This window comes from Myripristis murdjan, chromosome 21, assembly GCF_902150065.1.
Source record: "Myripristis murdjan chromosome 21, fMyrMur1.1, whole genome shotgun sequence".
Lineage (NCBI taxonomy): Eukaryota > Metazoa > Chordata > Actinopteri > Holocentriformes > Holocentridae > Myripristis > Myripristis murdjan.
Window position 1 is genome coordinate 19,003,887 of NC_044000.1, and position 23,616 is coordinate 19,027,502.

General features: G+C 41.0%; 1 protein-coding gene across 1 annotated transcript in view; it reads right to left on the reverse strand.

Annotated features, from left to right (window-relative positions):
* The window catches only part of nalf1b (NALCN channel auxiliary factor 1b), a 72,304-nt gene that overhangs the window by 15,075 nt on the left and 33,613 nt on the right, over nt 1–23,616 (reverse strand). The window lies entirely within an intron of this gene.

Here is a 23,616-nt window from a genome sequence, read left to right on the forward strand (position 1 = left end):
ACTGACATTTACAGTATGTGCAAAGCAGGTTAGGCAGGGGTGTCTTGGCATCCATTTATGCCTCATCATTGGAGTGCTGACACATACTCTCAAGATAACTGAGATTCACAGAACAAAATAAGAAGTTTCTAATTTTGCACACACACACAAAGATTTCTGGTGTTAAATCTACAGAGTTTTATACATCTGATTTATGGATGGGAAACATGCTGAAGCACAGAAGCATGGCAACCTGCCTCAGTCCACCTGTAATGCATCAATATTCAATGAATTTGAGAGCTTAAGGTAAGGAAGGCTTGTGAGGTTAAGGTTAGTAAGTTGGCTGCTGCCTTCCAGACTGAAGCTCTGACACTGCTCATGCTCAGTCACTAGTGAGTGAGTTAGTGAGTGAATATGGGTGTGTGTTTGCATTTTGTGTCTGTGCGCCTGTGTGTGTGAGCTTAAGGGAGCATCTCCTGATCGAGTAAAGAACTGTCATGACGAGACACGTGTCTGGGAAGCCGTTCCTTTAACCCAGATGTCTCCAGATTGTGAGAATGATTCCAGCAAACACACATTCTGAGAAGAGTGTGTTTGAGACGGTCTAGAAATCAGAACAGCAAGGGGCGAGGTACCCTCAACTCATCATTTATGACAGGAAAGGTATGTTTTTACCTTTGGAGTTTTTGGAACAGTTCTGGTCAAACAAGATGTGCATTGTCAATCATGACTCTGAGAAGAGAGAGATAGTACCTCAAGGGCAGTGCTTTATATTACGTTTGCAATATAAATCTATGTGCATTGGGGGTGTAATGATTCATTCATTGCATCAATGTATTGATTACAAATTCTGCTGACTCAACTGAATGGACCTGCTGAAAGGAAGAGATAGAATGAAATGGGCTGACTTAGCCTGAATTCATTGGAAATGCTTTGATTAATTTGATTCATTCACAATTCTTAAAATAAAATGGACCTAAATTTGTGGTGAATTAACAGAACAGTATAAATTGTATTTTTTTTGTCAAAGCTATTTTGTAAGTTCTTTTTTAAATAAATATTGTTGAAGTAATTCTGTTGTCTGATTTTTTTCCTTCACATTTCAGGATAAAAAGGATGGTCTTTCATTATTGTGCATGTTTATTTCTAGTGGATCGTGCATTGAGTTGAATCACTGTTAAGCCAAAGATTCACACCTGTAATGCACATACACAGACAGAGGCACACACACACACATCCATGCACAAACAGTATGTGGGACATGTCGCTGCGGTGACTGCTCCATCTCTGGTTTTAATCCACTTCTCCTCTGCTGAGTCTGGTGCAGTTTGAGTCACCATGAAACCTGGAGCTTAAAAAGCATTGCTCTGATCAGCATTAGCTCTGCATTCCCAGAGAAACAGAGAGAGAGGCAATTTCCCCCATGGGAATCCTACAGCATTCCCAGAGGGACGGGGTCCCCCTGGAGCCAGAGAGGCCCAATGCGTCCCTGTTTTGACCACTATGACTCATCCCCTCCCCCCAGCTTCTGGTTTCATAATTTTATCACACCTATGGACAGAGAAAGTGGGCCAGGATTGGCCGATGTTTGAAATGCGGGACAGAAATAGAAAGCAATGGCAGAATCTGATGGGGTCAGATCGTCTGGGCCAAGCCTGAGACATAGTCGCTTTGCTGCTCCCAATTAGACTAAAAACTACAGGCAGAAAGTCTCACACTGATATATTCAACCAGGCCACATTCTGCTTCTGTGCTTCTATCTGTCACAGAAAGAAAGGAGGTGGGAGAGAAACAGAGAAGGGGGGGTGGAGGGGGGGGGGGGGGGGGGGGGGGTTGCAAACATTAGAACAGGAGGAAGGAGAGACTGAAGATATATTGCCCACCCCCCACCCCGACCACCACCACCCCCACCACCCTCTCCAATCTCTCTCTTTCTGCCTCTACCTCTCTCAGGACTGCTGTGTGCAAGACTGCAGATAGATTCTGATGTTCTCATTTATGTCTTAATGATTGGGTTAGTATGCAGCTTGTGCTCTGCAATGCTGCGCTTAGACTGAAAGCAAGATCACAGAAATGCACGCGCATGCATGCACACGCGTGCAAGATCAAAGGATTAATACAGGGATGTAATGCATGCAGAGGGACATACTCAGATGTATATTTCAGGGAAACCACACAGATGACACTGCACTCGGAGATGCACACTTCCTATGTGCATCTGATTGGCAATAAGTCACATATTAATTCTTCCTTCATCACTGAGCATTCTGCAGAGGTGCAATACACAAACATGTACCACAACAAATTTTCCTGATATACTGCAACACAGGCCTTATAGGCTTAAAGAGGAGCCTCCACATACACACATCAACACATATGCAAAGAGAGAGAGATAGAGACAACAAGAGAGAAAGACAGAGCGAGAGAGGCAGAACGAGAGAGTGTGTAAGAGAGAGTCATGGTTTTTGTAATGACACATGTCATATCATCATGGGTGGTTAATACTTCAAATTCCAGGATGAGTATCCTTTTAGTAAACAGCCGTATCATTTGAATATTTCATTGAGGCCAATTACTAGCTTGTTTACTTATTAATCTGATTGCTGCTTGCCAGAATAAGCTTCAGTCCTGTATCGGGAAGCGAGTAAGAGTTTCTGCAAGCAGAGAGAGGCAGAACAGAGCAGCCCCCACACTGCTGGTAGGCCTACTGCAGGGACAAGCATCAAGTTTACACTGAATTATAATGATAGCTAGGAAAATATTATCGTGGCTGAGTAAAGTGTTCAAGCTCCCAGAGGAAATGCACCCATAATACATATCTTTGTGTGTATCCATGACCACCATCAGCTCATTATCTGCCTCGGTAACCAACAGTGGAGAAACACGTCCAGTGTGTTCTAATAAGAATGGCCTCAATTAATATGGCAGCATCGATGTATGAATGGTGAAGATTTTGAAAATGCACCAATGCATTCCAGCGCATGCCTTCCTCTTAGGGTAGAAGAAGAGCTATTCAATTATTCAGTTGAACAACCAATTCTGCGATAAACAAGGTAAGCACACCAGGAGATCTGCTGTCTCTTACAAGTGTACCTGGTGCACGGTGCAACAATAAAAAACACTAAGAACTTAGAAATTAAAATACACAAAATACGAGCTTTTACTAGGATTACAATTTATTTTTACAAAACAAGAATACGGAAGATTAGGCAAGATGAGACAAGACAGCAAGTGTTGATTACCTGCACCTCCCCATCAGCTGAGAAATGTAATACAAAAACTGCTAACTCAGGCAAATACTTGGAGTTACTGTACAATGTCATCTTCTAGCAAATAAACCTGAGCTGTGTGTGCACTGCAGTCCTGTTAATGTATCTTAGGTGAATGTTAAGGCCTAGCAATGACAGCTCCATTAATCCTAGCTAAATGTCCCATTACAGCAGCCTGTGTAGGAACATGGTTGTGTCCCATTCACTTCTGAATTATTACAACCCAGGGGCCCACTCAAAACACCTACCCTGTCATCTCATGTTATTGATCCACTCTATGGTATAGGCTATAATGCCGCAGAATATGTATTGCACACTTGTATGTTACTGGTTCATGAGAGAGAGAAACTGAAGAGAGGGGGTTGGAGGAGATGGCAAGTAGACACAGAGGAGTGGGGCTGCCATTCATACCAAGGTATCCTTTTCCAAGGATCCCTTTCTCCCATCCAATATCTTTCCCAACAGGCCAGTGCTCAGAAGAACATGGCTGTAATTCCATTGGGCTGGGATGATAAAATGGACCCTCTAATAGCGTCATCGGCTAGGAGAGAGCAAGCCTCGGGGCCCAGCTCATCGCTGGTTAGGGTGGTTGATATATGAGAGCAGGAGAGGAGAGGAGCGAGGAGAGCAGCTTCAGGACCAGGAGCAGTCGCCCATAATAGTAACACTGCAATACCTGCAACACCCATATTAGGTCTGATCACCGTGTTGTGTGTGTAACGCAGGTGCACAGGCGTAGCCGATTTTCTACATAAATAGGTTGGGTAAGGTGGGGTGGAGTCATAGGTATGTTTATGGGTGTGTGTGTGTGTGTGTGTGTGTGTGTGCACACCCCTGGGTCAGGCTCTCCTCTTCATAATCCAGAGATTTTCCACTCTACTGCTTCTATTGTGGGGAAGAGAGAAAGCAGGAAGAGACTGGGTGCACTCGGCTCCACTTCCAAACACACGCTCCATATATCAGTAGCTAATACCATACTTGAGTCTCATCAAGTATATGCGTGCTCTACGGTACTAATCACTGTCACCCTCTCATAGAGGGCCTGCTTAATGAGGAGCAGTCTCACAAACTGTCTGCTGTGATGAAAGTACAACACTCTTTTCTGTGCACTGCAATAATAGATAACCCATATCTTGGTTCAATAATTGATAGCCTATATCTCTCTGCTGTTCAAGGTCTGCTCAGAGCTAAGAGCCCATACACATAAATCTTCTAAGAGTAAGAGTTAGTGCCAAGCTACGGCAGGATCACTGTTCAGGTCACATGATCATATTCATTTCACAATGTCATTAGAGACAAACTGGCTGCAGAACACCACTCCCATGTTTGCACACAGGCCTGTGATTGTAATCTGGGTGCTTAGCATCAGCTGTCAAGTATTTTGGCCATGTAAAATGAATGTCTTATTAAGGTGAGGTGCAGTTCAAACTTCAGTGAAACCCTACATTACACCACTTTTCTCTGTATATAAAAAATAAACACTATACTTCAACATAGCTGACATTACATTTGAACACACTGGACACTGTCAAGGCAGTGCACAACACGTGATATTATTTTTGAGCAACTCAAGTATCTTAGATGCCTGCAACATACTGTAGAGGCCAGGTGTGGCTATTTGTTTCAGCAGTCACCATGATATTGTTGTTGCTTATGATGTTTTAATTGGTAATAATGGCTTAATGTGTGATAATGGCTTGACGAATAATTGTTGCAAATAGAAAAGGCGTTGGCATAGTTTGCTGACAATGCTGTAGTACTGTAAAGACTTTTGCCCCCGTCTTTGTCTAATTCCACATTTAGTTTAAGTTACATGGGATTTAAAGTACAAGGCAGATAGCTTAACTCCAAATCCTTCCAGTGAGATTTAAACAAGGTAATGCTTGTAACTTGCAAAATCGTGATGCCAGAACACTGATGTATAGCTCAAAAAATCTGACAGCCTACAAATTCAGTTAATGTATGCATGAATCACCCATTGCATATGTATGAGAGTAAAAGACTAGCAGTTTCATTTCTATTGCTATACGTTGTATACCACATGTGATACTGCAAATGAAAGCTGTGGATGAGTAGATCAAGACCAAAGGTAGAATACCTTTTCTACATTTGAAGTAGGCAGTCGTAAAATCTATGCTTTCTGTGCAGACCTGCATGCATTGCTAGCGTCACCAGGACATGAATAGATGCATTGGCTTTTCACAGTGGAATCATTATTGCTGTGGCATGACGTCAGAGACCAGAGACCTGGTAAGGTGACCCAACTATTCTGTGCCTGACTGCATGGCCCTCTGTGTGTCTTCTGACCTCCATGAGTAACATAGTTCAAATATCCTCAAGAAGAAACTAGCGATCATAACCTTTTAGTCAACACACAGTTGCTGATGTAACAACATCTGTCCTCACATGGAGATCAAAAACACATTTGAGTCAAAACTATGCAGACAACTGCTTTTTTTATGCCCTGGATTCAAGTGGAGTATACTTTTTACACCATGATAAAAAAAAAAAAAAAAAAAAAAAAAAAAAAATCCTCCTTTATCCGTATAGGATGATGTCAGAGGTCACTGGAGCTCTTTGAAGATGGTTGTGTCTATGAATTTCATTTTCTCTTTGACCCTTTCGTTTTCATTGTGACCTCAGTAATATTGCTGCCCAGCAGTGCTATACATCTAATCTACAGCCCAATCTTCCCTGTGTTTTATCTACAAACATGTCATGGCTACACAGAAAGACAGAGGTGTTAATCTCTTTGGTGAAACAAATGTCTGTGTGTCAAAGGTTTTTTTTTTTTTTTTTTCATGTAATAGTACTAAAATAGGATCATGTTCTAAGGCGGCCAAGGTTGGAGGCTGGAGGGTTAAACTGCTATACAGGCTTGATGTTATATTTGGACGTTATTATCCTTTGGTCAAAAATCAGATATTTGCCAGTAACTGCCCATCTCCAATATGATGGATATGATAGTATGTTTGATAGTTTACTGCATAATTCATAAATACTACACTGGCTGTCTTTGATCAAATTCCACACAAATATGCATGAATATGTAATTGTTATTCTTGCATCTTCGTAGTTATGTCTTAGCATCAAATCATGGTCCAAAAATTATTTCAGAGGCTTTCGCTCCCTGTAAGCAGTAAAACTCTGGGTCAAACACAGAATAATATTTTTTTGTGTGTTTGTTTGTTTGTCTGATTCCCTTTGCATGAAAATGTTCAAATTACAACACACTGAACAAAATATCAGGCGTCAGCAGCTTCATCCAGATAGTGTTGGTAGCAGCCTTCAGAAAACATCAAATCAGTCGCAGATTAGCACAAAATCTTGAAAATGTTCATCTATGAGGCACTTTTCTACTAAGAAAATCTTAATTTAAAAGAATCTGCATCATTTTGCAACATGTAGTAGCACTGCACTTCATGTTTAGCTGATCGTTAACACAGAGGCTGCAAAAACTTTTTCACTACATATTTAGAGGTTTTTATTACGTGTAGAACATTGTTAATGAATTGTTTCTGACTGAGGTATAGCAGTGTGCTACCTGTGAGGCTATCGATGTTCACTGTGTTGTTCAGCCTCTAAATAATCCCATTTAGACAAATCCTCTGTGGGCGATCCACTGTACATTTGGTACACCACCTAAAATTATAAATCTCTCACACTGCACTTATCTCCCCATGTTGTACTCTCCCTCAGATGTTTTTTCTGTAGTCTTTCCTGACCACAACCATTACCCTGCTCTCTTTTTCTCAATTTCACTTCCCTTCTGTTTTTTTTCCTTCACCATTTTCACTCTCCCCCATGTTTTCCCATCACCCTGTGTCCTTCCCTCATTCCCTCCCTCTAATCTGCTACTACATACATTCTCATAAATAAACTCAGGCATAAGTATGATGGATTCTTTGTGGCGGAGTAGTGTCTGAGCATGGGGCCACGGCTCTGAGAGCAACGACAATATGTTTTATGAAATCGAAAATTTGGAGCATAAATCTGCAGAGTCACAATCCCCAATGAATCTGCTCTATTCCATTATGTAAATGAGGCTGTAGGAGTCACTCTTGGGAATTTATGGAAGCGGGGCAGACATTTATATGAAGCGTACATACACTGCCTGCTGCACTGGACTGGCTGCAGAGGTCAGAGCTGCAGCGAGCAGCAGGGTCATCATGACATTATGGATGGCCAGTGAGTGGCAGCTCGTGAAAATGCAGAATAATGGCATGTGCTTTTTGTGGGCCTTTTTTATGGATATGAACAGGTTCGCTCAGACACCCATACACACATGGGCAAACACACATACAGTACAAGTGCATGCTATATCTCTATATGTGATATGAACTAATTACAAATATACACACTCACAATGGCCTACACACTCTAAAATACACAGACGAGTGTGTTGACCTTGCTCAGGTCAGTGTATCTTAGCTGTAATGATCCTTCCAGGTGTTGCCCTGGGAGACATGAATGTCGACAGCCAATTGTGTGTCACACATGCTCGGACACTCTACTTCCCTACACACAGTCTCCTTTTCCCTGCTTCTCTCAGTGTCTCTATACTCCACTTGGGAGTTCCCATTCCCAGCATTTGCATTTAAATTGAAAAAACGGAATAAGTAATTCCTTAATTCCCTGTGAGTATCCACGGACTGTGTGTATCCTGCACGACCCCACTCGACAAGAGTCCTCCCACATACATCTACAAGAACAATCTTTTCCTAGAAATCTGTGCGCTTGCCACCTCCTCCTCCTCCACATACAATGCACATACAAGGGCATGCACACACACACACATAAGCGTGCACATACACGCACAGCGCCATATCTATGCCAAGAGCGGACGTGTGAGGACTCGCGTTGTCATGAGGGGAACACAATGTCTGCTGCACTGCTGTGAGCTCTTTGCTTGCTTAGTGATGAGTCTATTATGTGGGCAGCAGCTTTGGTCAGAGGAGACCCTTTGTCTTCTCTACTCCAACAGCTCAGGAAGCAACGCTCAGGAGGACACAGTGAACTGACACAAAACACAGGAAGCCCTTCTTTTATGTATGTAAATAACCTTCTGCACGGTTTCAATCACAAAGTAATTACCTGTCCTGCAGGAAGTGGACATCGCTATGATACTAACTCTGACAGAGATGAATACCACTATGGAAGTCTCATCCCCGTAAAAGCCTGACTTAGCTGCATTCCATAAACATGAAGTAAGTGTAGTGCCACGCTAACATTTTTTTCCATTACTTTTTTCCCTGGAAGCAGCTTTTATTTTAGCCCAGGAGTCGGTGAAACGGATCCAAAAGGTCTCCCCAAAGCAATACTTTACATGTGTTACTTGACACTTCTAATTTGAATATGGTGCACTGCAGACAGGGAAATTCGACGCATCAGCAGCGCTGGCACCTGCTCGTCACCCGTGATGGCTAATGTTACCAGATCATGTTTCCTTTAAAGAGATATAAAATATGTTTCAATGTTTGTACTTCAGTTTGTTTTTCATATTTCGTGACCAGTTAAAAGCACAGCTGACTGTACAGCGCTACATATTTATTTCCACCAACTGAGTTTGACAGTTATGTTTTCATATCATAGTGACTTTTCATCTGTCTGTTTCATCAGCAAGATTCTTCAAAAGTTATGAATGGATTTGCCCAGTACTTTTCCCACTGATTGGCCAAAGGCGTGTTTGGCAGTGGGTGTAGCTTCTTACTAAAAGGCATATAATTTTTGAGTCGATTCACTTTCCCTCATAAACTTTGTGCGCTCCTAAGAAGACATAAGAGGAGACAAACCTTCCGTTTCCATTAGGCAGCACTAATGGCCAGGGAAAAGATCCACTGACTGACCATATGGTAGGGTGATATTCATTTAAAATGCTTAAAGTTGCCTAGAATTTGAACAGGCATATCTCACGTCCCAGTCATGAAAAATGTGTTCATCTCCTGATATGAAACAAGGTGACAATGGAGAATGTAAGAAATAATAATTCTATAATAATAACTTCTATTTGTATTGCACTTTCCAAAACAAAGAATTTACATAAAATAGGAACCATAAAGGGTAAGCAAAGCAAAATGACAGAGACACAATTGGTTAGAAACAATAAAACAAAAACACGTAAAAAACACGGTTAGTGGGCATAAAAAAAGAATAAGTAAATAAAAGTATTCAAAGGCCTTGGTATCAAAGTGAGCTTTACAATGTCATTTAAAAGACAATAGTGATTTTACTAGAAAACCTCAAGCAGCATGTTTAAGCTTAGGGGACTGAACAGAAAAGGCCCAGACACATTTGGTAATTAAATTAAATTTCCCTTGGAAATTATTAACTTGACACAAGGAACTGGAATATCTTGACAACTGTGCAGCGTTGGCAGCAGGTTTATTCTTTTTACAGAGTTCCTCATAGTTTGTCCATATATCTGAACAATTGCATACTTTTGGCTAAATTATCCCCTTATTTTGCAGTCATTGTTATGGTTGAGCCTCAAAATAGGTGAATGGCCACTGTGGCTTCACAACCACCTGAAAAAAATAGATTTGATCCTCTGCCAGTGATACAAAATTGAACCAAGTTGACAGCAGCTGAGTCAACAGGGTTTGCCATGACAATTGCTTCTTTCATTGTGTATTGAGCCATTAAAAATAATTGGGGTGTTTAAAAATGTGTGCATCTGATGCTTCCGGTGCCTTAAAGCCCCGATCTGCAATTTATGCAATATGCCAGCAGTGACAAAATGGTTGAGACAACATTGCATTGCATTCCCTATAGACTCAATTTAGTTTGGTCCTCACGGTTTGCATGGGAAAATGGGGACCGTCAAGACTCAGCTCCATTGAGTTTATAGGGAACGCTGACCATGTCGACTCAATCAGTTTGTGACCGGTGGTGTGTCACACAAATTGCGGATTGGGGCTTTAAAAGTTCCAAAAAGTACAAGTGACAGTTACATATACACCAAGGATGTGGACTGCCTGGGTCCCGCTGTTTTTTGTCAGTGCCAGCATTGTGCCGTCACAGTGGATTGTGTCATCTGTATGTGACTGTCTCCCACCCACTACTGTCTGCCTAGCATGCTGCTGAGAGGCAGACCTGACCCACAGACCTTCTGAACAGCATGCCCGGCCACAGCATAAACACCAGCAGGCTTCAAATCTGTTATAATCATTCAACACAATCGTACCCCATCTTATCATCTGGATCACTGTGATTTTCCATCATTGCCAAATATGTGTATAGCTCATCAAGCTGCCCATATCAGAGCAGGAACAAAATCATCAAAGGTGAATGCCAGCCCTCCAGACTCCTCCAATCTATGTCAAACATTACATGCCTCAAAGACCACGCAGAGGGAGGTATCCTTTTCCATATCAGCAGGACACGGATGCCCTCTGTCTACTCTTAAAAACACAATGTATAAAGACAACACCAAGGAGTAATTTTCCTCTTTACTGCCGCTATCCTTTACCACTTCTGTAAACAATGGAGTGATGACAGATATGTATGATAATGGGGTCAGCAAGTGTGTCTCATGGGCATTCGCCCTCCACATTTTTCAGTATGATATTATGACTTTGCCCTGTCAGCTTACGGCCCTGTCTTAATGTCTCCATCATCTAAATAAGGTCCCCTGACTCCTTGCTTGGCTAAATGTCATCTGCATGCGAATGCAGTAGCCACAAACCTCCCATAAGTGGCTTCTGCCTCTAAGCCTTCTCATGGAAAAGGTCCATGCCTTAATATGCTAAGTGAAGCCGGCTGCCCCAGTGCTCTCTTGGCCTGTATCACTTATTAATGAAAGAGCTAAGAGGCGTAGTCTCTGGGGTTCTGATCAATGCTGAATCGCTTAGTGTAGCTTAGTGTGTCCGAGGTGTGTGGATGACTCTGTGTGTGTGTATGTGTGTGTGTGTGTGTGTGTGTGTGTCCACATGCAGGCATACATGTACGTTAATATGTGGCTATAACTTCTGAATATCAGTTGAATCAGTGACACCTTGATTAATGATTTTTGAGAGGTGACCAAAACAAAATCAAACTTAATGCGATGCAATGTGTTTTACAGTTCTGCGGTTTCTGTACCAATAAAACAGGTTGTATTGAAGCACAGGAACAAAAATCTCAGTCTCCTCCTGGTACAGTGTAGAACAGACTTCATACCTATATAGTTTTACTAGTGCATGATATAATAAATATTTCATTGCTACACAAATCTCATGTGTAGGAACAAACCTCCAAATAATTATTCAGATTAATGATGCAAAGAGAAGTTTATTGAATCCGTACCATATTTGTAAACTGCAAAAATACCCATCTTAACACGAAAGTAAATTTAGCATTGGATCATAAAATATCTTTTGTTGAAGAGAAGTAGAAAAAAAAATCAGCTACTAGAGTTGGATGGTTCCACTTGTCTACGATGCAAATCACCTTATTTTCAGAGTGCTCTTGAATTACTTTCTTGATACTTGATACCATGAGTGACTTGCCTTTTTCTGCCTTCTTTAAAGATGTTGACATGTTGACACTCAAAGATTCCTGAAAGGAGTGGAACTGCTTTGAAAATAGGCAGAGCTATGTTAAGCACACTGGCAGATTTTTTTTTTTTTTTTTTTTAATTTTATAGACAAAATTGTAAGACTTAATAACTCTCAGTGACTTAGAAAGATCACATTTTTTTGTATTGTATAAGCAAATATGGCTGTATCAGGGATCTCATGTTGTTCAAACTCATGAGGGTGTATAAGCGTGTGTTTTCACGGATTTATCTGTTCCCTTTACAGCGGCTGATCATATTCTGACTGACAGCTCACCATTCTTCAGTCGTAACTGAGATGTGAGTGTATTTCATCATGCTGTTTCCAAGAGTTTCTGGCAGAATTTACTTCCTGACCTGTTTCCTCAGCTCCACTCTGTCTTCCATTCCCTTCCAACTGCCCTGTTCTCTCTGCTTTACTCCTATCTAGGACTCTATCCATCTTTTAGTACGCTTGTATCCTTTGCTCTAGGGACAAAGACAGGGTTCAAGTTGTTGTTTTCTCTCCGGGCTTTCCAAAAGGAAGGAAGTCCTTGCAGTATACATCAAGTTCATTCAGTCATACCTGGAAAAAGTAACTTGAGATACAGCATGAAGAGAACTTGAGGGCCTTATTTTAACTTTGACGTCTATTTCCGAAGAAGCGACCTTAGTATAGCAGTATTGTGTGATGTGACACCGTAAGAAAGACCAAATTCACGTACCATTACCATAGTGTTGGATGGAGATGGAGATTTTGCTTGCTAGAGTTGTTGATAGGAACTCATACAAACAGATCCTCCGCACACTGACTCAAACTTTACTATAACACTTTATTTAGAGGGAACAACGCGTTTCGCCTCAGCGTCTTCAGGTTCACCTCAAATCTGGCCTGATCATTTCCCGGTGTGTTTTTAAATGTTTGTGGGTCACCTGACCAATTTCACTGTTAGAGCCCGACTCAGGCAAAGAAACACATCAGTGTAACGTAGGGGTCTAATACACTGTGCTGGAACAACAAGCAAGAAGCAGAAAAATATTAACCAAATTGTAAAGTTACACAACCTACAAAAAATATTTACATAGAAAGCATCAATGATATATTAGGCAATAGAGATATGAGAGAGTAGCTACTAGGCAGCACTATATAAGCTAGAGACCTCATATTTAGAAATACAATACACATCTCTCATGTAGCACAAAAATATGACAAAAGTAGAATATATCCCACCAATTTATCTCTTAAAGAAAACAAGTCAAGTCATGTGAATCATTCATACCGAACGGTTCGACAGTAAATAGTTCATTGATCCAAAAAGCTTCCCTTCTCAGGAGTTGTTTGATAATGTTGCCCCCTCTTGGATTAGGCAATAGTCTTTCTATTCCAATGAATCTGAGAGAAGCTGCAGAACCATGATTTTTTTCTTTGTAGTGTCTGGCGATGGCATAATCCAGGTTGTTATTTCTAATGGCCGCTTTGTGCTCTGCAATCCTCAACTTTAGATTGCGTTTGGTTTGGCCAACATACAACAAACCACATGGACAAATAAGTACATAAATTACATGAGTGGAAAGACAAATGAGAAGTCGAAAATGATGTACCTAGAGAAAAAAGAGATCCGGCTCAAATGGCACGGCATTGCACTGTCTGAATATTGGCGCAACAAACAAATCCCGAGAGGACTGAGAATTAATAAGAAGCCCACGCTGGGCAATCAAGACCCCGAATTTAGGAAAAAGTGGGATCAAATCCTTAATAAGTGCTCACTTGACTTGACTTTACTGATTATTGAACAAACAAAGCAAGAGACTCAGAAAGTGGAAAGAGATTTGCAAGAAATAAAGACCACTCTCAAGAACAATATGAGCACATCTGACTATTCTACTATGGAAACAGAATTAAAAGAGGATCTGACTAAGTTTGAGAACGAACTGAAAGCCTACAAAATAAAGAAGTACCAGCGAGATGCGGAGGATTATAAAAGAGGAACGGTCTACAACTGGACAAGCGCACAGCGCAACTGGAGACCCCGCGCGCACGGAGGCACTCGCGCACCGGGACGACAGGAGAGCAACCGCCGGGGCCAACGTCTAGATCTTCTCCTCACTAGTGAGGAAGGAACGAGTGATCAGGACCACACCAGTGCATCTTCCGCCGATGAGGCTTTTTTGGAAAAAGACCGCATGCCCAGAAAAAAACCAGGAGGGGGCAGAGGACGAGGCACACACCCATTGTCCAGCAGGGAGTGGAACATGGTGACGCGGAATCGCAGTCGGAGGTAGAACTCTCTGTCATTAACATCTCCGATCATCCACTCACCACTCCACAAATTAATGTTTTGAGTCGTGGGTTATCTTTTGTTCCCACGAATAAAGTCAGTGCTTTCAAACTGAAAGTTGATTCCTATAAATTTTTCAGACAGCTTCATCTAAAACATTTTTTTCACAATAAAACCAATGAGACTGACATGGGACTCCGTGATCCTTTGAATAAGTTTAAGAAAAAATCCACCTTTATGCCCCCTGGTGCCCCTAATCCCACTCTGGTCACATTTGGTAAACTTGTAGAAAGAGACATTGAATTAGTTGTTAAATCCAAAAACAAGGTCAAGAATCAGAACATCAGTATATTGGAAAGAAAAGCCCTCAGTGAACTACAGAACAATCCAAAAATTTTGATAAAACCAGCCGATAAGGGTGGGGCTGTAGTGGTACAAAATACTAAGGATTATCTCACTGAGGCCTATAGACAACTTGGTGACTCCTCTTTTTACAGACAGTTACCACATAACCCAGTGGAGACCTTTGTAGAAGAGCGGGATTCTATTTTGAACAGAGCCCTGGAGAAACAGTGGATCACTAAAAAACAATTTGAATTTCTGAAAGTAGAATACCCGATGACTCCTGTGTTCTATTTACTGCCCAAAATACATAAGCGATTGGTGAATCCGCCGGGCAGACCGATTGTAGCAAGTAAGAACTCTTTGTCTGAACCTTTAAGCCAATTTGTGGACTTCTTCATCAGAGACATTGTGAAGACTTTACCATCTTATGTGGCTGACACCACAGATGTCTTAAAACTGTTGACTCACCTGACTATGCCGGAAAACTCGTTTCTGGTTACATTTGATGTTGAAGCCCTTTATACCAACATCCCACATGAAGGTGGTCTAGAAGCTATGGACTTTTACTTGGAATCCAGAAAAGATTGGCTCCCTGCCGAACTGCTTATGATATTGACAAGGTTTATTTTGAAGTCTAATTATTTTATGTTTGACAAAAAATATTTTTTGCAATCTCAAGGCACAAGTATGGGGTCACCTTTTGCTCCCAACTATGCAAATTTGTATATGGGACTGTGGGAAGAAAAGCATATATTGAATAACAACCCATTTTCTGGTAATGTTTTGTTTTTTCGCAGATTTATTGATGACATTGTGATGGGATTTGTAGGCAGTGAAGACGACCTCAAGGCATTTAATGATTACATTAATGGAACATATCCCAATTTGAAGTTCACTATGGAATATAGTCCAAATGAGATTCATTTCTTGGATCTATTTATTTCTGTGAATGACAACAGGGGGTTGGAGACGTCCATTTATCGTAAAAACACTGATAGGAACACCATTTTACATGCAACTAGTTTCCATCCGGACCACCTCATTGATAATATCCCATATGGGCAGTTCATCAGGTTGAGAAGAATATGCAGTAATGACGAGGATTACCACATTAAAGCTAAAGAAATGGCTGAGCGGTTTAAAGAAAGGGGATATGACAAACCTCTTATTGACAGGGCTATTGAGAAGGCCAGTAAGAAGAAGAGGGAAGAACTATTAAATCCCCCACCTTCTCACCATGAAAATATGAACAGAACTACCTATGTGTCAGAATACTCCACAGTTTCAAGTCAAGTCAAACAAATCATTAATAGACATTGGAAAATACTAGAATGTGACCCGAGCTTATACCATCTATCTGCCTCCAAACCTCGATTTTGTTTTAAAAGAGGACGAAATGTGAGAGATATTGTTGTCAGTTCTATGTATAGCGAACCTACTCAAACCAACTGGCTTTCTCAGCAGGTCTATGGAAATTATAGATGTGGAAAATGTGCACATTGTGCCAACACATTTGATACAAAAACATTCAATCACCCCCGTTCGGGAAAGAAATACAATATAAAAGAATTTATCAATTGTCTTTCCACTCATGTAATTTATGTACTTATTTGTCCATGTGGTTTGTTGTATGTTGGCCAAACCAAACGCAATCTAAAGTTGAGGATTGCAGAGCACAAAGCGGCCATTAGAAATAACAACCTGGATTATGCCATCGCCAGACACTACAAAGAAAAAAATCATGGTTCTGCAGCTTCTCTCAGATTCATTGGAATAGAAAGACTATTGCCTAATCCAAGAGGGGGCAACATTATCAAACAACTCCTGAGAAGGGAAGCTTTTTGGATCAATGAACTATTTACTGTCGAACCGTTCGGTATGAATGATTCACATGACTTGACTTGTTTTCTTTAAGAGATAAATTGGTGGGATATATTCTACTTTTGTCATATTTTTGTGCTACATGAGAGATGTGTATTGTATTTCTAAATATGAGGTCTCTAGCTTATATAGTGCTGCCTAGTAGCTACTCTCTCATATCTCTATTGCCTAATATATCATTGATGCTTTCTATGTAAATATTTTTTGTAGGTTGTGTAACTTTACAATTTGGTTAATATTTTTCTGCTTCTTGCTTGTTGTTCCAGCACAGTGTATTAGACCCCTACGTTACACTGATGTGTTTCTTTGCCTGAGTCGGGCTCTAACAGTGAAATTGGTCAGGTGACCCACAAACATTTAAAAACACACCGGGAAATGATCAGGCCAGATTTGAGGTAAACCTGAAGACGCTGAGGCGAAACGCGTTGTTCCCTCTAAATAAAGTGTTATAGTAAAGTTTGAGTCAGTGTGCGGAGGATCTGTTTGTACGAGTTTATCGCTAGTTCCTGCTGCCTTCCAGCACCTGACGACCTGTGGCTGTGCGAGGAGTTTGCACTGATTGCAGTTTTGTTGATAGGAACGTTTCAAAGATTTGCACTTCTGGGTTTGTTCAGTCAGATGTAAAATTCAAATCGCATTCTTGTGCTTCAGAGCTTGGACACAGAAAATGCAGATTTATGTATATTGTCATAAGCTTGTTAAGTGAATGACAAAAAGATTAACCTCAGCCACTAAGCACAGGTTTTTCATTCGTTTGCAGAAACTTTTTTTTTCTCAATGAGGACGTGAAATACTCCTTATTATAGCATACTACAGAAAACTCCATTGCCAATTTTGTGTTTCATCCAAAGTGGTTTTGCTTGTATGGCTTGGGGTGTTAATGTGCCGCTCTTGCTGGGAAACTGGATGATAAACCTGACACCACATGAACAGGGGCAATAAGTGGTAAGTTGTGTGCTATAGTAAAAGTTCAAATTTGTTGAACCTCCCATGTGCTGAGCTATGAGAGTAAAGCCACGGCAAACCAAAATGTTCCAAAATGTGATTGCTTGTGCGTTTCTGTCTCAGATATTCTTAAGCTCATTTCTGTGGAGGCAAACAGAGCCACACCAAAAAGCAGGCGTTTAGCATTTTAAACTTCCTTGATAACAAACTAATGTCGTGCCACCAAATGTGCTGAAGCAGTAAAACATTATCCCGCATAAAGTCGGGAAAAAAATGGACCGAAAAAAGCCAGAGGATTGCTGAAGTTGCGTGGTCAAGACAAATAAATCCATGGGTGGGTTTTCCTGACAGTCACAGAGACATGTGCAGCTCCCTCAGCCAGAGAAATGAACTCAGGTGAAATCTGCCCATTCATCTTCTCTGTACAAGCCGCTGCTGGAGCTGTTTAGAAATGTTAGCTACAGTAGCTGGTTATCACTCCCAGAGCACACATAAACAAACTGACATCACAAGCCAGCAGGAGAGAGGTAAGCCACATTGCTTCCAGTCTGCTACAGAAGGTGTGCAAACCTGTGTATATATGCATAAACATCTATCTATCTAACTATCTATCTATCGTTTTTTCATTATTTGTGTCACCCTATGAAAAAAGTTCTTTGTTTATCACGCATTTTTGAGAGGAAAAAAGAAATACTAGTAATTTGCATCTATCTCGCTATATTTCTGTTGCAAAAAGAACATATTTGTTTGAGTGCTTGAGTGTTTCCCCTAATAACATCTGTATCTTTGAGACAGACAGGGAGCAGATCAAGGATTCAGCTGCTTCTCTCAAATGAAGATGAACAAACACATATAGCTCCTACAACACTTCACTGAGTGTTTTTGTGTGCCTTGTGTCATCTTGTTTAGTCTGGGGTCTTAAGAAATGTTGTGCAATCTGCATGACGTATTTAAATGCAAATAACATGCTTAGTGCACAAAAAAGTAAAAGGAATGCTTTTCCCAAACAACAAAAAACAGGTAAAAGTGGTGGATGGGCATACACAAGCAAAGCCAGTTCAGTCCGGAAACTCTCCAGGTACCATCAGCTGATTGGTTCCTGACTAGTGCGCTTTTCACAGTTAGTCGCTCCCTAAACTCCAACCCTTTAAATGACACGTCAGTGTATGTTGACAGCATTGCTTTAACCCTTCTCTTACCCCGCTCCACCTGCTTACATCTGTTTTTATGCTCTTGGGATGGATGCATTTATCCCTACAACATATGCAGATGCAGCAGTGATTTATGAAACCAAATGTGTGCAGCACCAAAAATAAAGGCGTACCAAGTCTGCCAACGTCAAACTCCATTGTCATGCCTCATCATTTAATACATCCATTTTTTATGTGAGTTGTCCTGTTTTGGGCACCTTTATTTTACCTTTGCTGATAAGTGGTCATTGTTTTGGCATATTGCACTGCATGTCCCACTGGTCACTTCCCAACACGATCACCAGTACTTTGATATCAGTGCGCTGACAGCGGCTCCACACCTTCAAACAAACAATCATGGGCAGCTCTACCGAGAATAATGAATCGACTACAAATAACACAGCGGTAGAATTTCAGCAGCCATGTCCACAGAGACTGTAACATCTACACAATATAAATATTTCAAACATTTGTTATTCAAATTAGCTGTGAAACATTTACCCAATATTTGATTACCAAAAATTTGCCAACTGTCTTTCAGAAGTTGGCAAACTTGCAACAAATCAGTGCAGGCACTGACCTGACATAACAAATGTAAACTGCAGATAATATACAATAATGAAATCTACCAGCTCCAACGAGTCTAAAAGCCACATCTGCATCTCATCCTAGTCCCTTCTCATTTTGCAGTGTTTCTCTTCTTGAAAAGGCAATGCTGACTCATGCTAAGCTCACACTAAGCTCATGCCCAGTTCTGTTGCTTCTTCTGTAAATGTGAAACGCATCCCTTCCTGTGCACTGAAGGATTTGAGCCAGGTAAAAGCACCTGTTCATATGATATCAATATGAGAAGCTGCAGATGATTGCATTTACCAAAATGTTACTGGACCCATGATTGAAAGCTGCCTAACTTTACCAAAAGTGTTAACACTCACTGCAACTCCAACCTTAATTGAACTTGTTTTAGTTGCCTAAATTCAATCATTTTAACAAACTTATCACAAGTGAAAGGCACGTCCATGCTACTCTTATATAACTCTTTTGTGGCTGAAGAATCTCCACAACATGCATGTAATGTGTTTGAAAACTAATGCTCAGCTTGTGAAATTGTGTGACACTGTGTTAGCTCTTCCCCTCAGTGGTTTGACAAAGTAGATTACTGACTTTCTAACTTACTGGCCGATTCTAAACTTGGATCCAGATGTAGCTGTCTTCAAAAGTACATCAGAGGACATTCAGGTTGATGAGTGGTTATAGATTCTGATGAGACTGGCTGGCAATACAACTACACCGACTGACTGTTCTTCAAGAATAACCCACCTATTTCATAAACTTCCACTGGTCCATACAGTTAATATGACTGTTACAGGGGCAAATAACTACACAAAAACTATACAGCTTGTGAACTAATAACTTCAAAATTGATGCTTTATTTGAAAAAATTTAACTTTCCCAGTTGTCAGTACCAAAAAGAGAATGATGAAGCTGCAAACCTTAGCAGGACATGTAGGCTGCCAAGAAAACACAATTCAAAGCCATACACTTCAACTCCTTTACATTGGTTTATTAAAAAAAAAAAAATCAACTAATGTTTTTGGGCAGAGCCTTCTGGGGTTTTATCATCTCTTCAGGGTTTGAAAGTTGGAGTGTGGAGAATTGGAGTGTGTGGCTTTCCTTTGTGTCTGGCTGATTTCCAGTTTTAAGTACCACCCCTATATACAGTATATGCAAGGAAAGATGCAGAAAGTCTTATTGTTCCTACCCACGTTTGAGCTAAATCTCCCACAGACGTCTCCAGTCACAGTGTAGAGAATGATGGCAGTCTCACACCAACTCAGTAAATGGATGAATGAATGAAAAAAATGGGTAATGTAAATCAGAAAAGTCATCATCTGTTATTATTTGAATGTTGTTTATATACAGTGTTCCCTGTGTGTGTGTATGTGTGTGTGTGTTTTGATGTATGCGTTGTCTTGCTGTGCTCCAAAGCAGAGTGTGAGTGGGGATAATGAGTCTGATGCTCGGTAGAGCAAGAGAATGAGGGGGAGATTGAAAGAGGGAGAGAGAGAGAGAGGGGAAGAGAGAGAGGGTGAGACAGAATAAGGAGGGTGGGGGGTGGGGAGGGAGGGCATGAGGGGGTTAGTTCTCTCAGAATGCACAATGGAGCAAGCAATGAGACAGGAATGTCAATACAGGCAGCGAGCGTCGCCCGGAATACCTAAACAAGCTGCCAAGCAGAGACATAGTAGGCCTGTCTGAACGTTGACGTGGTGTGTGCATGTGTTTTCATCTGTGTGTGTGGTGTGTGATACAGTAGCAGAGCCTCTCTGTAGGTACTGAGAGGCCACAGCTATCACTATCAAAGACTGTACGGACATTCGTGCAATAACCTGCACACAGACTTGTACACAAGAGGGGGTAACATCCGATGCATGAGACGGAGGGAGGGAAATGTCCCAGGAACAAGGTCAACCTCCTGTTTTCTTTGTGATCAAAAACACAATGCATACAAACAGAAAGACAGCCATTCGAACAGCTAAACCCCGATATGGTCTTCGCTGAAACACAAACACACACATGTGCTTTATTTGTATGTGTGTGTGTGTGTGTGTGTGTGTGAGTGTGTGTGTGCTTGTGTAATGACTGAGTAAGAGAGAGAGACAGATGGTGACTCATACTCCACTTTAGAGCGCCAGCACTACATTTCCCATGAGGCCACTCATAACGCCTGCTGTCAGAGGCAATGTTCTTCCTGTTTGTCTGTGATTGGAGTGCAGCCTCTTGGGACAGGTCAGAAGTCAGAGGGCACAGGGGTGACCGGCACTGATAAGTCATGAAGATCACACTGATGTAGGTCAGCCAGTTAAATCTGCTATACATTAACCAACTGGATCATTGTATTGGCATGTTAGCTGTGGGGTAGCTTGAGGCAGGTGAAAGGTCTTTCTACGCACCCTGTTGCCCTGAGGGTATCGCTTAAAGCACTTAGATTTCACCTTAAAGCGAGACAGTTGTTTGACGGACCAGGAGCATGCACAAAGTGTGTGTGCGCAAATGTGTGTGTGTGTGTCCACAGGGTCAAACAAAGATCTTCACCTTCAGAAGGCAGAGCTGACAGCTGCTGGTCTGATCAGAGCGCTGAAGAAGACATCACTATAACTAAATAACAGACAGTGCTGAGGCCAAACAGTCACTACAGTAACACGATGGATTCAGTGCTACATAACTGTAAATCATCCACATCAACGTGCATGCCAGGCTACCATGGGATACCTACAGCATGTGAGAGAAGAAGACAAAAAAAAAAATATGTTGATGCATTTGTTTGTGTTTTGCAGCTACTGTACATTTTCGACTCTGCTTCATATTTTCATATTTGGCCTGTTTCCAGGTGATTAAGCTGATATGTCCGAGGCGAGAGCAAACAGGAAGCAGTCGTATATCACTCGGCATAAATAGAGCGGTTTCCATGACAACCGCAGACCTAGTTCCACCAACAGCGCTTGCACTTGTTGTGAAACATTGGTTACACTTTCCTATGAAGGCTAAATTTATAATGCATTATAAGGGTGTTTAAGGAGCCTGAAGAATTATCACATTCATAAATATTACAATTCCATAATAATAGTTTAAAAACATGGTTGTTAAAACACACGACCAGTGTATTTCGCTCATACTCATGACGACTATTGTAAGACTGCTGAATGATACAATAGCTCAGACTACAATTTCCACTTCACTTATAAAGGGCAGCTTCTATATACTTTATTACGGCTGTAAAAGTTTCATTTTGGCCAGTAAGGTGTTTGAAAATGGTGTAAAACTTGAATGCTGATTTTTATATTCTGAAGTTTGTTTAAAAAAAAAATTCAGGTTAAAGAAAGCCTGTGTTCAGTGCATTTCAGAGGTGTTTTTGTGATGAAGTCTTGTTACTCATAAGATGCATGTCTTGCATGCTGGGTTGCATTATTACGCCTTTTCCACCGACACAGTGCTGGGGCTCGGTGTGACCCTTCTAAAAGCCAGCGTGCCTTTCCACCGGCTTGAGAGCTGAACAAACGATGGCGTCACCATTATGAATGTGGGTGCTCTCTAGGGAATCATCCAGCACTGTTCTTGAATTATCTCCTCTAATTCCTGTACTCATTTTCATTCCTTTTTTCATCTTGTTTATTATTTGGTCTGTCGTTTGAATAACTCCAGCTCTCCTCGGCTCAATTCTAATTTCCTTGTGCACCTTTAATGTCCTTTGTGAACTTTTCAGCTTGTCTAGCCGGTAAAGTGTTGGTATTTCTGATGAACCACCAACTGATTGGATTTGATTTTGCTGTCACTGCTGCTGTTTTTTTTTTTTTTTTTTTTTTTTTTTTTAAATTCAACTAGTGTAAATATTACAACATCATTCTGCCTCTTGGCCCCTTATATCACTTGTTCTTTGGCTCCAGATGAGCAAGTTGATGGGCCGGCAAAATCATCCCCAGAGCTGATTTTCCCAGCTGGACAGCAGCATTTCTGTGGTGGAAACGCTCCAAATGATTTGCACTTTGGCACTGGTCCCGTGGGAAAAGAGATATATGGGTCTGTGTTTTTGGTGGCCAATATTTTTGTGTTATCAAATCATCTAGACGACAACTAGTTGCCAGTCTTTCTTTGTTTTCAGTGACAAAAGCCTTTTCTGTTTTCTGTGTAATATCAAATAGCAACAACGCTGTGATACTCATTTTTTGTCTGGGTTGAAGTGCAGTGTCGTTACATTTTGCATGTACTTATCAGATCAAAAATATCAAACTTCTGTAGCTTGATCAGCTATTTATATCTTACCTATCATTCTAAACTGCTGCTGACATTTTAAAACAATTCATTATTGAATTTGAAGCTTTGTTCTCTCACTAATGCGCTTTGCATAGCATGATCGTCCAAACAGCCTCTGCTGAGTCTATGCAGTGATTCTACAGTAGATGCTGTCAACACCTAAATATTAAGACCGATGTTAGGGCCACAACATTACAGATAGCTGTTTGTGCTTATTACATGCTTTTATATTCAACAGAACAAAAATAGATCAGGACTGGGGTCACTGTTTTGTGAATGTGTACAACTTAATGCGACCACCATGGGCCTTTGGTTCATGGCAAACCAGAGTATGGCCAGGAGTTGTACATATTCACTGATGTAGCTGCATTTATTCTTATTGGGAGAGCTAACCTCGTGGTTTT